Genomic DNA, 14,803 nt, shown 5'->3' on the forward strand with positions numbered 1-14,803 from the left:
GAAGAGGTCTACAAAGACTGGCCAGGAAAGGATGTTTTATACCTTATGGTAACTGACTTAGGCACCCCTCAACACATAAGAAAGCACAGACAAACAAACACACTCCCCAGTACACTTTCAAAGAACTGCTTGCTTGAGTGTGACACACAACTGTGATAAACTTCAGTGCATCCATGATAAGCAACAGCTGCCTTTGTTCTGGTTCTCTGCCAAGGGGAGTCCTGTTTACCTGTTTTTGTCCTTCCTTCCTTCCTTCCTTCCTTCCTTCCTTCCTTCCTTCCTGTGAAAGCAACTTTCTGCTATTGTACTAAATTGGGTGGCACTTCTGCCCTGAAAACCTAATCTTGTTTACCTAATCTTGGATGTTTTCATCCTGAGATTTCCTATTCCTATACCTTTGTCCTATACTGAGGGCCTTTGCCCTGTTTACCTAATCTTGTTTACCTAATCTTGGACGCATTCATCCTGTGGCTTTCTATTTCTTTATGCCTTGTTAACCCATTGGTGCAAGCTCAGGGAATTCCTAAGCTTATTCCCCACAGGAAGGGAGGTCGGGGTAAAACCATTCTCTTTGGGAGGCTTTGCCTTTCTGTTTTAGAAGCAAATTTTCCCCTAGAAACTCAAGCAGATTTCCCCTTGTATTTCATTGTTCAGTTCTGGGTCATATGACTTCCTTTTACATCATTAGTGGCTGAGAAATTAAGTAGATGTCTACAATCCCTTATTTTAGACCATTGGACCTATATATGATACAGTCTCCACAGTGGAGCACATGGTCACCAGGATTGAATCCCATGATTCAAAAGCTAGATGAAGTAGCAGAGAATGGCTGTTGGATGACCACTATTGGAGGCTGTCAGGTGGGAAAGCCTGGATCTACTTCTACTGTGACCAGCCTCACTGTCCCTTTTCCTAAAGATGCCCCCTGAGGAACAGCTACTTCTACATATCTCTCTCAGAAAACTTTGAGGATGGGGCTCAATGGTGCCAGCAAAAAGGCAAGGATGCTTCCTTAATTAACTGATAAGAGTTGAGGAAATAAAGGAATAATACAGAACACAAAAGAGCACAGGCTTGGATTTGGTATAAAAGTTGGGTAGATTAGTTCATTTGTTAATTCAACAACTATAGAGCTTCTCTATACTAATTCTAGTTCTGGTGACTCAGCAGTGGGCAATGCAGGCAAGGTTTTTGCCCTCTTGAGACTACACTCTAAGGTGTAAGATAACTATACAATATGTCAGATATTGAAAAATTCCCTGAAGGAAAGAAATGAAGGCAAGGCAATTGGATGTGCTTCTGTGTTGTATATAATGCAATGTGTTCAGGAAAGACACCTCAGAAAAGATGACTTATAAGCAATGAGCTGCAGACGTGTGGGGTAAGCCATAGAAAAAGCTGGGACAAATGTTTTGGGCTAAGGGCCAGCAAGTATAAAGAGCCTAAGGCAGGGGCGTGGGTGGTTGGTGTGTTGAAGGAATACAACAAAAGCAGTGTGCTGAAGAGAGCAAAGTGAGTAAAGGCAAGAGAAGTGAGAAAAGTGGTCAAAAACACAACTGGCGCCAGGCTGGTTATAGAGCACTTATCAACCAACATAAGGGCTCTGGGTTTATTGCAAATTTGATGAGAAATTACTGGAGCATTTTGCTTAGGGATGATATGACTTATTTATATAAGATCACTTATATTTTATAAATCTTACTAAGGCCACTGCTGTGGAAGAAAATAAGTAAGCAAGGAAACCAAATAGCAAGCTCTTGTAGAGTTCCAGATCTCAGATGGCAGTAAAGGAAGGAGTGAGAGCTGGGTAGACTTTGGTTATATATAGCAGGTGGAGCCTCTTAGGGTTTACTGATGCACTGGGTGTGGGGCAAAGGAGGAATAGAGTAGTGAAAGGTCAAGGTTATATTCTGAATGACTTGTTGAAGAGTGATGCCATTTACTAAAATGGGGACCCCTGGGGAAAGCATGGATAATGGCAAGAACATTAAATCATATTTGATCATGGTCAATTTAATATGCCTATTAGACATCCAGGTGGAGCGGTGGCATGGGAGTTGGGTATATACTTCTGGGGTCTGGGGGAAAGGTAAGAGTTGAAGATATAAATTTGAGACTTATCAATCCACAGATGAAAATAACAGCATAGACAATTTAAGAAGAGAAGTGAAAACTTTTTTAAAGGAGCCAGGTAAAGAAAGTGATAGACTGGGAAGTAGATGACCAGAAGAACATGGATTAAAGATGAGTTGAACTGCATTGACTACTGGGTTTGTTAAGAATGGCAAGGAAAGAAAAGAGAACAGGATCACAAGAGAATGTGATTGGTTTACAGTGAGCCTGGGCAACAGAGACAGTGACCGTGCCCTTTGGGCAACACTTGTAGTTAGTGGCAAGCCTAGCATATTTGACACCTGGAGGGGATCACTCTAACACTCCTCTTCTCTACATAACAAAATTATTTCTAGTAACAACTATGTAATGATCAGTAATAATCATTATTTCTTGATTCATTCTTTGGTTTTAAAACCAACAAAAACTATGAAAAAGACCAAATGTCAATTTTAAAGCTACTGTTTATATTCAGCATAGTATTTTTGTGCACTATCAGACAAAAAATATTATACCACTCAGTTTGTATTCACTTTTTAAATTTAAAAAAATTTTAATGTTTATTATTTTTGAGAGAGAGAGACAGAGAGAGGGAAAGGGAATGAGCAGGGAAGGGGCAGAAAGAGCCTTAATGCATGCCCTCAAACTCACAAATCATGAGATCAGGACCTGTTGGACACTCAGCTGACTAAGCCACCCAGGTGCCCTGAATTTAAAATTTTAAATGCAATTAAACCCCATATAATCATATAGAGTGACCAAATAGATGTAATTTAAATCTGCTAATTTTTCTTTTTCTTTTTTTTTTTAATTTTTTTTAACGTTTATTTATTTTTGAGACAGAGAGAGACAGAGCATGAACGGGGGAGGGTCAGAGAGAGGGAGACACAGAATCTGAAACAGGCTCCAGGCTCTGAGCTGTCAGCACATAGCCCGACGCGGGGCTCAAACTCACGGACCGCGAGATCATGACCTGAGCAGAAGTCGGACACTTAACCGACTGAGCCACCCAGGCGCCCCATAAATCTGCTAATTTTTCTTTACAATCACTGGGCTATCATTGCTTACTTAAATTATACTGTTTAACTGCAGGAATACAGAGCAAGATAGGAGTTTTAAATACAAAGGCAAATTTGAATGTTTCTGAAGTGTTATGAACTTATTTTAAAAATTGAAATGAAGACATATAACAAACCCCTAGGTTAGTAGAAGGAAGAACAAAGATAAGAATAGAAATAAATGAAATAGAGACAAAAAAAATTTAAAAAAATGATTGATGAAATTAAGAGCTGATTTTTTGAAAAAATAAACAATACTGATAAGCTTGACACATCAGAGAGAGAGAGAGAGAGAGAGAGAGAGAGAGAGAGAAGACCTAAATAAATATAATTAGAAATGAAAGAGGAGAATAAATTAATAAGAAATAAATAATAGAGCTTCTCTTTTTAAGTTTTTCTCATTCTTTAACATTTTCTGTTTTTAGTGATTTATAATAAACTTACTTGGACACGTTTACAGTTTATAAATTGCATTTGAATGTATGTTTAACTTTTAAAAACTCACGGTGCATCTGAATAAAATAGTAGGAGACCAGAAAAACCAATAACCACAGGAAGTCTGCAGGTCTCTCAAACACAAGTTTCTAGCTCTATTTTTGGCTAGAGTTGGTTCTCTGATGAGGCATGGAAGTGTTGCTATTTCATCTTATGGATTCATATACTTTAGACAGTACATGAAAAACCATTCAGGTTGATTTTAGATGTAAAAACTGAAATGTGGATAAAAATCGAGAGGCTGACTCTGGAAAACAGTATGGAGGTTCCTCAAAAAGTTAGAAATAGAACTACCCTATGATCCAGCAATTGCATTACTAGATATTCACCCCAAGAATACAAATACACTAATTCAGAGGGATATATGCACCCCAATATTTATAGCAGCATTATCCACAATAGCCAAATTACAGAGTCCACCCAAGCATCCATAGACAGATGAATAGATAAAGAATATATATTATCCAGCCATAAAAAAAAAATGAAATCTTGCCATTTGCAACAACATGGATGGAGCTGGAGAGCATAATACTAAGTGAAATAAATCAATCAGAGAAAGACAAATACCATATGATTTCACTTATATGTGGAATTTAAGAAACAAAACAAATGAGCGTAGGGAAAAATGAGAGGCAAAACAAGAAACAGACTCTTAACTATAGAGAACAAACTGATGGTCACCAGAGGCGAGGTTGTTGGGGGGATGGGTTAAATAGGCGATAGAGATTAAAGAGTGCATTGGTTGTGATGAGCACCGGATATTGTATGTGTTGAATCACTAAATTGTACACTTGAAACTAATATTTGACTGTATGTTAAGTAACTGGAGTTTAAATAAAAACTTTAAAAAATTGAGAGGCTGACCCACCCTGAATAGAGATTAGTGATGGGTTTGCTTGGAGATAGGGCAATACATCCCTCAAAAATTATCTTCGGAATCTGCTCACATGTTACATAGGTACCTGATTAGACTGTAGAGTTCTGCACCATCAATCAGAGAAAAAAACTGGTTCTATAAAACTTGATGATTTAATTCTTTCAATTAGCTGTGAAAGCATAAAGTCTCTTCACTAATCAAGGTTCTAATCAGGTTCAAGTCAGTAATAAGAAAAAAATTTGCATTCCAGTGTCCAAAAAGAGTATCCCAGAGTGGCTTACTGAATTTATTTGTCCAAAGGACCAATAATTGGGCCATCCAGGTCCTTTGGATGCTGGAAATGTCTAATAGACAATAGCATGTTGTTGGCATTTGTTGTTAAGTTATTTGCGGTAATGCTAGGCTAACGGACTTAACTGTTGGGTATGGACAACAGCAGAGGTGAGAAACACGAGGTGGAGATGACTGCAGAAAGGGACACTGGGGAGGAGATAATAAAAGAAGAGGATCTGGAGGAGAGAATAGAGAAGAGGTAATGAAAAGAAAGAAGGTAAGCATGGTGGAAATTAGAGGAGGCACAGACCTGGAAGTAGACAGAGTTTTGGTGAAGTTGTTTAAAGGTGACATAGGTCAAGGTCAAGTCTGCATTATTAGATTCACCCTGGGATCACCTGTCATGGAGGCTATCCTAGTTTGCTCTCTTCTCCACTTGTTATTTTATTTCTCTGTCTCTGCATGCTAGCTAAAGAGAAGCAATAGAAGATTCCAGCGTTTTGATTCAGGAAGGGGGTGGGTCCAGGGGGAGACTGACAGGAGCCCCTGTAAAAGAAAAGAGACCTGTAGAAACTGCCAACCACCCAAGAGGAGGCAGTAAAAGGTAGAGGGCTATTGAAAAGTCTTTTGGTGGGGTGCCTGGGTGGCTCAGTTGGTTAAGCATCTGACTCTTGTTTTCTGCTCAGGTCATGATCTCCTAGTTGGTGAGTTCAAGCCTTGCATCAGCGACTCTGTGCTGACAGTGTGGAGCCTGCTTGGGATTCTCTCTCTGTCTCTTCCCTGCTCTCTCTCTCTCTCTCTCTCTCAAAATAAATAAATAAATAAAATTTAAAAATTTTTTTAAAAAAGAAAGATCTCTTGGTAGTATCACTCCTGCTATAATTCTAAGAGTACATGCTCAGCCATTTGACTCTCCAATCAATGCTTTTGTGAAAGAACCTCAGATTGTCTGTTGGTGAAATGGCGTGTAGGGTGAGGCAAGATCCACCATAACTCCTGAAGTTTAGGAACCATGTACTCTTTAATTTTTTAAAGTTGTAAGAGGGTCGCTGAGCTGATCCAGGACAAACTGAGAAGCCTGAGCATGTCTCTCTCTATATACATGTGTATGTAGATAGACAGATAAAATCTTATTAAAAATAGATTTACATATATTTTAATGACATGATTATGGTTGTGCTGCATGGTAATTGGTGATATATGGTAAGCAGCTGACAGACATGACATACACAATAAATATGGCTTTCCAGAGCCTTACCAGGTTTCTGGTTTTTGCATTCTATTCATTTGGCCACCTATAATAAATGTCTATATTGAGAGCATTTCCTGATACCAGGCTCTGTCTAATTCCTATCATAATCTCTAAATTAAGTCTGACTGGTAAATCATCTTCCTGTACCCAGGAATTGAACATGGGATTGGGAAACATCTGGTTATTTACTGATCCACTCTACTTTTGAGATTTCTGGAATTTGAACTCGTCACTGGGAGAAGGAAAGGAAATTTATAAAGGGGACAAAGAGGCTCCTGAAAGTATTGAGACTCCAACACACTGACTTTGAAGTTCAAACTCCTTAGAGTCTTGTGTTTAGAATGAGATTTCAGGACTTAAGCAATCCTTTAGCTTTGAGAAAAAAGCCATGTTTTCTGGCTTATTCTTAGTGGTGAGACAAGCTTAATGACACAAATGTTAAAGTGTAAGGCTCTCACTGTGGATACATCATAAGTTCATAGTCTAAATAATTAAATATCATTAGGTGTCTCTTCCCTTCCAAGTTGTTTCTCTTCCCTAACATTTGATGCCTTACTAGATTTTAAGTTGCTTGGGAGCAAGAATCATTACTTAATGCTTCTCTATATCTTCGGTGCCCAAACAGTATCTGGCACATGGCAGATGTTAATGGTTGTTTGTTGGCTGGTTGAATAAATGAATGGATGAATGTTGGCCTACAAATTTATTCTACCTTTTTATGTGGTTCTATTTCACTTCAAGTTGAGGACCAAACTAGAGTCTCTTGGGCTATTGAAATATAACATGCTGTTGAAATATGTCGTGAGGGTTCAGGATCTTTTGTTAATTTTTTAAGGATAACCACTGAGTTTTGGTGGAAAAGGGTCAACCCTGGCATATCCCAAATGCAGTAATGGGTTGCCCAATCTCCCTGGTTCTTATACCCCATGTTCTCCTCATTTAGTTCTACACTGACATCCAGCCAATATTGATTTTCTAAACCTCTCTGATCCATCTCTGTTCATTAAATTAATTCTAACTTTTTTTTCTTCACCTCTGTGTACCTTCTCTTGAGCACATATCTTTTTTCCCCTTTCTTCTCTCTCTGCTTCTCCCCTTTACTTTCCTTTCCTCCCCTCCCCTCCCCTTTTCTCCCCTCCCCTCTCCTCCCCTCCCCTTCCCTTCCCCACCAGACCTGGTCTCTTGACTCATGAGACATAATTATTTTATCACTTTTAAGTGCTCACATTTGTAGTAAACTACTTACCTATAGGGAAAAGAGACTGATATAATGATAATTAAGGGGGACACATTCCGTTAAGACTCCTTCTTCTCCATTTTTTTTTCTTGATATTCCTAGAGAGAGACAAGCAATAGACTGGGTTGGTGAGAGAATACAGATGGCTGGTAAAAATGGGAAAAATGTTTAACATTACTGACAGTGATATACAAATTGATATAATTATGAATGTCAGTATTTACCTCTCAGACTCAGAAGGGTTAAGGAAAAGGGAGAAACAGGGATTTCTTATATTTCTCTGCTGAGAACAGAATATTAACTTTTTTATAGGAGGTCATTTAGCAAAATATCTCAAAATTTTAAAATATATATTTCTTTTGACATAGCAATTCTACTTTATGGACTTAACCTTAAAGAAATAAATAGAGGCACCTGGGTGGCTCAGTCGGTTAAGGGTCCGACTTTGGCTCAGGTCATGAACTCGCGGTTTGTGAGTTTGAGCCCCACATCAGGCTCTGTGCTGACAGCTCAGAGCCTGGAATCTGCTTTGGATTCTGTGTCTCCCTCTCTCTCTGCCCCTTCCCTGCTCATGCTCTGTCTTTGTCTCTCAAAAGTAAATAAATGTTAAAAAAAAAAAAAGAAATAATCAGAGATGTGCACAAAGATTTATATGAAAAAGTTCACTACATGATTATTTATAGTAGTAAAAATATATATAATACATAAATAAATTATGGCCCATTAAATATGATATATTAGGCACATTATGAGGAAATGCTTAGGACATACTGTTTGGTTATAAAAATCAGGGAACAAAACAGTATGTATTTTTTGACCTAATGTAAAGATGTATACAAAAATGTTAGGCATACATGCACTTATATTAATAGTCATTCTCCTGGGATGGAGGGATTAAGAGTGATTTTATTTCTTTACTTGTAATTATTGATACATTCTGCTTTTTCCATGATTGTACTGTTTTACTATTTAAAATCACTTTATTTTTTATGATTTTATTATTATTCTTTTAATGTTTTATTCTCACATTAGATAACATACAGTGTAGTCTTGTTTTCAGGAGTAGAATCCAGTGATTCACAACTTACATAAAACACCCAGCGCTCATCCCAGCAAGTGCCCTCCTCAATTCCCATCACCCATTTTCCCCACCTCCATCAACCCTCAGTTCTCTGTATTTAAGAGTCTCTTATGGTTTGCCTCATTTTAAAAGTTGTCTGTGGCAGATGGAGGTGAAAAAAGCAGCAATTCCTACATACATGTCTCTTTGACTTCGCTGTGCCTCCTAGCAAGAGATGGTTTATTTCCCCACCTCCTAACTCTGATCTGGACTTGTGACTTGCTTTGACCAATGGATGCACCAGAAATAATGTACAACTTCTGAGGTTAGGCCATAAGAAGCCTGTGGCTTCCACTTTGTTCCCTTGAAGTGCTGCCCCCAAACCACCATGTAAGGAAACCAGTCTAGCCTACTAGAAGATAAGAAACCTCACCGAGGAGAACCAAGGTCCCCCAGTCAATAGCCAGGACCAACTGCCAGACATCAGTGAAGAAGTCAGAGACTCTCTCCAGCTGAATGCAGCAAAATAGGTGGGCCCAGGTGAGTCTAGCAGAAAAACCTCAGCCCACAGAAGCATGAGAAATAATAAATTGTTGCTTCAAGCACTGAGTTTTGGGGTGAATTGCTATTCAGAAATAGATGTGAAACAGCATTATAACCTTTAATTTTAAAAAATGAAGTCATAGGCTGGCTATGGTTGTCAATCTAGCTTTCAAGGATCTTAAAAATATTGCCTCAGAAATGTAAATAGAAGCATTATGGCTGTCACAGTATAGTTTATGTTTTGGAAGAAAGACTGATGAGAAGAGACTGTGGTGGTTTGCAATGGGTCAGGAAATAGGTAGTGAGTATGGCTTTTTATATGTGTGGCTTTTCCTCATTGAAAGAGCACAATGTCTCTAGAGTATCTGTAGATGGCTCCAAATGGACCCCTAGCTGGATGTCAGCAAATCCTTGGATCCTCCTTCCTGTGAGTGCTGCAGAAGGGAGTGCTTGGCCAAATTCCCACGTGTCTTTCAGAACTTTCTTACCCAGTGGAACCTCCAGGGGTAGAGGAGAAGGACAGTGCCATAATATTTTTGAAGATATTCTCAAAACCTTTATTTCTTATCCAGAGAAATAAGGATTTTAAACAGAAATGGTACAAAAATCTGTTGACCATTTTTTCTGATGTCTATATGAGAAAGTTTCCATGATATCTTCCCAATATTTCAGCCCCTAGTCATCCACATATCATTATAGGAATGAAAACTTGAAGATAAGTCTCATGAGTCTGTCTCGGATGTCAGCCTGAGTTCAGCAGTAGAGTGTTAGAGCTACCAGGGCCCTTGGAGATGATCTAATTCTATGGCATCATTCAAAGAACAACACAGTCTAAGACTAAGACAACTATTGTGGCTTAATTCAGGTCACCAATGAGTGACTTTGCGGCACAGAGCTGGGAGCAAACCTAGGTCTCTCTGCTCCCGTGCTTTGTACTCTGTGTGATGTTGGACTACTTCTTCAAGCCTAAATGAAATCAGAGATGTGGGATGAGACACTATCTTTGTTAATTTTAGGTACATTTCACATTTCAGCGGGATTATTGGTTGTAAAACAGGGAAGTCCAGAAAGTTATACAGCCAAAATGTTTTATGCAATAATAAAATTAAACCATAAAAAATAGCAAAGTGATTCCTTTCTCTGGATGCAAGGATGCTCGCGACCACCAAGAATGAATGCTGTTTGGATTCAGTGGCACAGGTTGTATTCTCTTCAGCAAAACTGCTTCCAAAGCCAGATGTCTGGTGATGGCTGCTGACTCTCTCCTCTTCCTCCTGGGTAATGGATATTTATTATAATACTAAGCAGGAGCATGTGGGGATTGGTGAAAAGAAACCTGACAACATCTAATTTCAATATTCGATATTTTGCAGTTTGTCTCCCCCAAGCATAACCCTCATGAATGTCATACTCACTGACATATTCCTCTACAATCAGTCCCCAGTATTATTTTGTGTCTTCCATACTGAGCTCTGGCCAAGAGCCCTGAACTGGGAATGAGGCTTCAAAGCTGCATCAGCAAATACAAGAATGATGATCTATTGTCACATGCCCAAACCTGGCAGTTATGCCCATAAATCAGAGTCCAGGAGTTAGTTCTGCTCTGAGGTCTCCTCCTTCTTTCTGCTATACTTCCACCTTGGAATTAAGAATTTCTGGCTCAGAATTAAGGGAAGAATTTAAACCACTGGATCTTTCTGGAGTTTTCTGATGCCAACAGAGGCATCTGGGGTGTAACCCCAGCACTCCCTTTTGGCATCAAGTTTGGGCCAAGGCTCCATGATGTCTGAGCTTGCTTCAGTCCTGACAGGCTTTAGTGTTTTTGGTCCTCTGAGTTCTCATTTATCTCACTCTTCCGCCAGCAAGATGATAAGTTATGCTTACACAAATCTGGCAGGGGCCCAGCGTATTTGGGGGCTGTTATTTTTTGTTGGTGTGGAGCCCTGTCTACTTGCTCTTTGTGGGGTCTGGCCTGGAGGTCTGGTGCTAGGATTAGAGGTCTGGGCAATATGTGGATCAAGAGCTGGAAAACCTGATAAGTGAATGCAACCTTTGTTTTTGGAGAAAATTTTCATTAAGGTCAAAGGCATGCATGGCATTTAGAGCAGGAGTCAGAACCCAGGAAGTCAGGAGTTGAGTAGACCCTGAGACAAAGTGAGGGGTAGAAGCATAATTGGGAGCAAAGGAAGAAGGTCTAATAATGCAAAGGATGCAAATTTTGGCTAAAGGGCTCTGTCTGCCTGATACTTTGTAAAAATGAAGTTAGTCATCCACATTTAACTGTAGGATATTTCACATTCACATCCAGATTTCCATCTCCTCTTGAAGCACCACGTAAGCTCAGGTAAAATAAGACTATCCCATCTAGAGTTTTCCCTCCGACCACTTAATTTACCCCAGAGGAAAATACTCATTTCAGGTTTGCATTTCTTGGTCCTCAACTTCCATTTTCTTCACAAAGCATTTGCTAGAGTACAAAAGACACACTATTCTTTTCTCTGAGTTTTCTTCTTGAGGAATGGTTATTGTTTAAATCAAGGACACTACTTGAGAAAACAGAATTCTATCCAACATTCCTGATGCTGTCTCTTTCTATTTCATATTATGATTTTCTAGTTGCCAAAGTCTTTCACATGAATCCTACACTCGAGCCTGTTTTGGGGGGAGAAATAATATATAAAAGCCCATGCTTGGTCTTGGTGTCATCATTTTAAGGAGCTAACACAGGTTTTCCAAGAAATTTCTTTTTCTTTTTTTTTCTTTTTCTTTTTCTTTCTTTTTCTTTTTCTTTCTTTTTCTTTTCCTTCCTTCCTTCCTTCCTTCCTTCCTTCCTTCCTTCCTTCCTTCCTTCCTTCCTTCTTTCCTTTGTTTCTTTCTTTCTAAGGACTCCTTTTGTGTTCTGGTCCAAGATAGAGGTATAGGAAGTCCCTAAACTCACCTCCTCCACAGACATGCAAAATCTACACCTATTTATAGAGAAATTGCTCCTAAAGAACTGAGGGCTGATTGAACATCTTCTGCACAACAAAAGATAGAGAGACCACACAGAGAAGAGCAAGAGAGATGAAGACAAGGTAATGAAGGGAACCCCCATACTCAATGTTGCCAGCTGCAATGGGGAGAAATAGTACTGAGAGAAAATGAACAAATTTGTCTGCCCAGAGGCACAGAAGAAAAGCTGCAGTTTAAAAGAGCAAATGCTATATACAGTAACCAGCACTCGAGTCCTGCTAAATGGTGGGGGAGCCGCTGGAACTCTCCCCTCACCGCCAGGGTGGGACTTGCACTGCAGGTCACAACTCCCCCAAGTGCCTGGCCCTCCCTATTTCCTTTCCTTGAGGCTTCCCCCTAATAACAATCCCAGGGTTTTGAATCCCACCTTGGCAGCTGCAGCTCAGAGGACTCAAAATAGCACAAAAAGCTTTATTATTTTTCCAGTGTGGAAGGATGCTGGCATAATAAACACAAACCCTTGAGAGTGTTACTGAATTAATAAGCAGTTTTTGGTTTTTATGTATTTATATTTACATCTCACATGTTTGCACTTCTCTTCAACCCTCCTGCTGTCAACCCTCCTCCAGACTTCTGTCATCTTTCTCCAGGGTCCTTGATCCCCCAAGGGTCTCCCTGAAAGTGTCCTTGCTCCCTCTACTTCATTCCCCAGATGGTACCCAGGGAATGCTTCCTAAATGCAAATCTGTAACCAACAAATCCTTTCCTAATTCTTTTAGTGAATGAGCAGGCCTTGGTAGGATAAAATTATTATGAATTTCTGTTCTTTTTCCCCTGGACCTTCAAACCTGCATTTCTGTACCTACTTGTTCTCCATTCCTGGATGAAATCTCGGGCAGATTCTGCAGCTCTTTTGACTACTCTAGGAATAACCAAATAGGCCTTTTGCTTTTGCAGGTAAAAGCTAGTTCCATCAAATTATTTCCCAACCCCGCCCCCCCAACTAGGCCCGCATAAGTTTGGAAGCCTCCCTGTGGGAGGGGCCTTTGCACTTACCTTCCCAGTCAGATTCTGTTCTACTCACCTTCAAGTCACATAAATGTCACTTCCACAGGGGAGATTTTTCTGTTTTCATCTTAACCTTCAACAAATGGTAAATATACAGTTATTTCTATGAATCGTTGTTTAATGTTTTCCTCCTCCACTAGACTATAATCCCCATGAGAGCAGAGAATATGTTTATTTTATTGGTGGCCCAGATCCTGGGCCCTTAATAATATTCACTCAATAAATATTTATTTTGATAAATAAATATGAAAAGTGTTTCTTAATGGGTACTGGAAAATATGACAACTATCTTGGAAGTGTAAAGGATGTTTAAAAGGGGCCCTTTGGGGTGCCTGGGTGGCTCAGTCGGTTAAGCGTCCGACTTCAGCTCAGGTCACGATCTCACAGTCCGTGAGTTCGAGCCCCGCGTCGGCTCTGGGCTGATGGCTCAGAGCTTGGAACCTGCTTCTGATTCTGTGTCTCCCTCTCTCTCTGCCCCTCCCCCGTTCATGCTCTGTCTCTCTCTGTCTCAAAAATAAATGAACGTTACAAAAAAAATTTAAAAAAAAAAGGGGGGGGCCCTTTTTGGGACACCTGGGTGGCTCAGTTAAACATCCAACTTTGGCTCATGTCATGATCTCAGTCTGAGTTTAAGCCCCGGGTCCGGCTCTGTGCTGACAGCTCAGAGCCTGGGGCCTGCTTTGGATTCTGCGTCTCCCTCTCTCTCTGCCTCTTCACAGCTTGCTCTCTGTCTCTCTCTCAAAGATAAACATAAATTTTTTTAAAAAAGGGGTCCTTTTTTTACTGAAGTAGAGTTGACACACAATGTTACATTAGTTTCAAGTGTATAACATAGTGATTCAACAGCTCTATATGTTATGTTCACCACAAGTGTAGTTACAACCTGTCACCATATAACACTATTACTATATCATTGACTATATTCCCTGTGCTGTACCTTTCATCCTGTGACTTATTCATTTCATCACTGGAAGTCTGTACCTTCCACGCCCCTTAACCCATATGCCCATCCCCAACCCCCTCCCCCATAACAACAACCAGTTTGTTCTCTGTATCTGTGGGTCTGATTCTGCTTTTTTGGCTTATTCATTTGTTTTGTTTCTTAGATTCCATATATAAGTGAAATCCTATGGTATTTGTCTTTCTCTTATTTCACTTAGCATAATACCCTCCAGACCCATCCACGTTCTGACAAGTGGTAATATCTCATCCTTTTTATGACTAATATTCCATTACACACACACACACACACACACACACACACACCCCACACACACACACACACAGCTGTGTCTTCTTTATCCATTCTTCTAACCATGGACTCCATTATCTTAGCTATTATACATGATAATGCAATAAACATAGGGGTACATATATCTTTTCAAATTAGCGTTTTTGTTTTCTTGGGTAAATACCCAGAATTCAATTTTTAAACAAACTACATACTGCTTTTCACAGTGGCCGCACCATTTTACATTCCCACCAACAGTACACAGTTTGCTTTTTTCTATATATCTTTGCCAATACCTGTTATTTCTTATGATTTTTTAAAGTTTATTTATTTTGAGAGAGAAAGAGAGAGTAAGTGGGGAGGGACAGAGACAGAGGAGGAGAGAGAATCCCAAGCAGGCTCCACACTGTCAGTGCAGAGTCCAATGTGGGGCTTGAACTCATGACAGTGAGATCATGACCTGAGCTGAAATCAAGAGCTGGACGCTTGATTGAGCCACTCAGGCACCCCTCTTTCTTACCTTTTTGATACTATCCATTCTCACCAGTGTGAGGAAGTATGTCATTGTGGTTTTGATTTGTATTTCCTTGATGATGAGTGATGTTAAACATCTTTGCTTGTGTCTTTTGGCCACTTGTATGTCTT

The 14,803-nt window shown here is 39.7% G+C and overlaps 1 long non-coding RNA gene across 1 annotated transcript; it reads right to left on the minus strand.

The window, feature by feature from the left end:
• Nucleotides 1-8,190: 8,190 nt before the first annotated feature.
• Nucleotides 8,191-13,276, minus strand: LOC128777251 (uncharacterized). The gene is made up of 2 exons (XR_008422449.1): nucleotides 12,944-13,276; nucleotides 8,191-10,181 (listed from the first exon to the last, which is right to left on the minus strand). It is a non-coding gene; the product is annotated as an uncharacterized LOC128777251 (long non-coding RNA).
• Nucleotides 13,277-14,803: the final 1,527 nt, after the last annotated feature.

This window comes from Panthera pardus, unplaced genomic scaffold (assembly GCF_024362965.1).
Source record: "Panthera pardus isolate Hobbes unplaced genomic scaffold, ASM2436296v1 HiC_scaffold_16, whole genome shotgun sequence".
In the NCBI taxonomy this organism is placed as follows: Eukaryota; Metazoa; Chordata; class Mammalia; order Carnivora; family Felidae; genus Panthera; species Panthera pardus.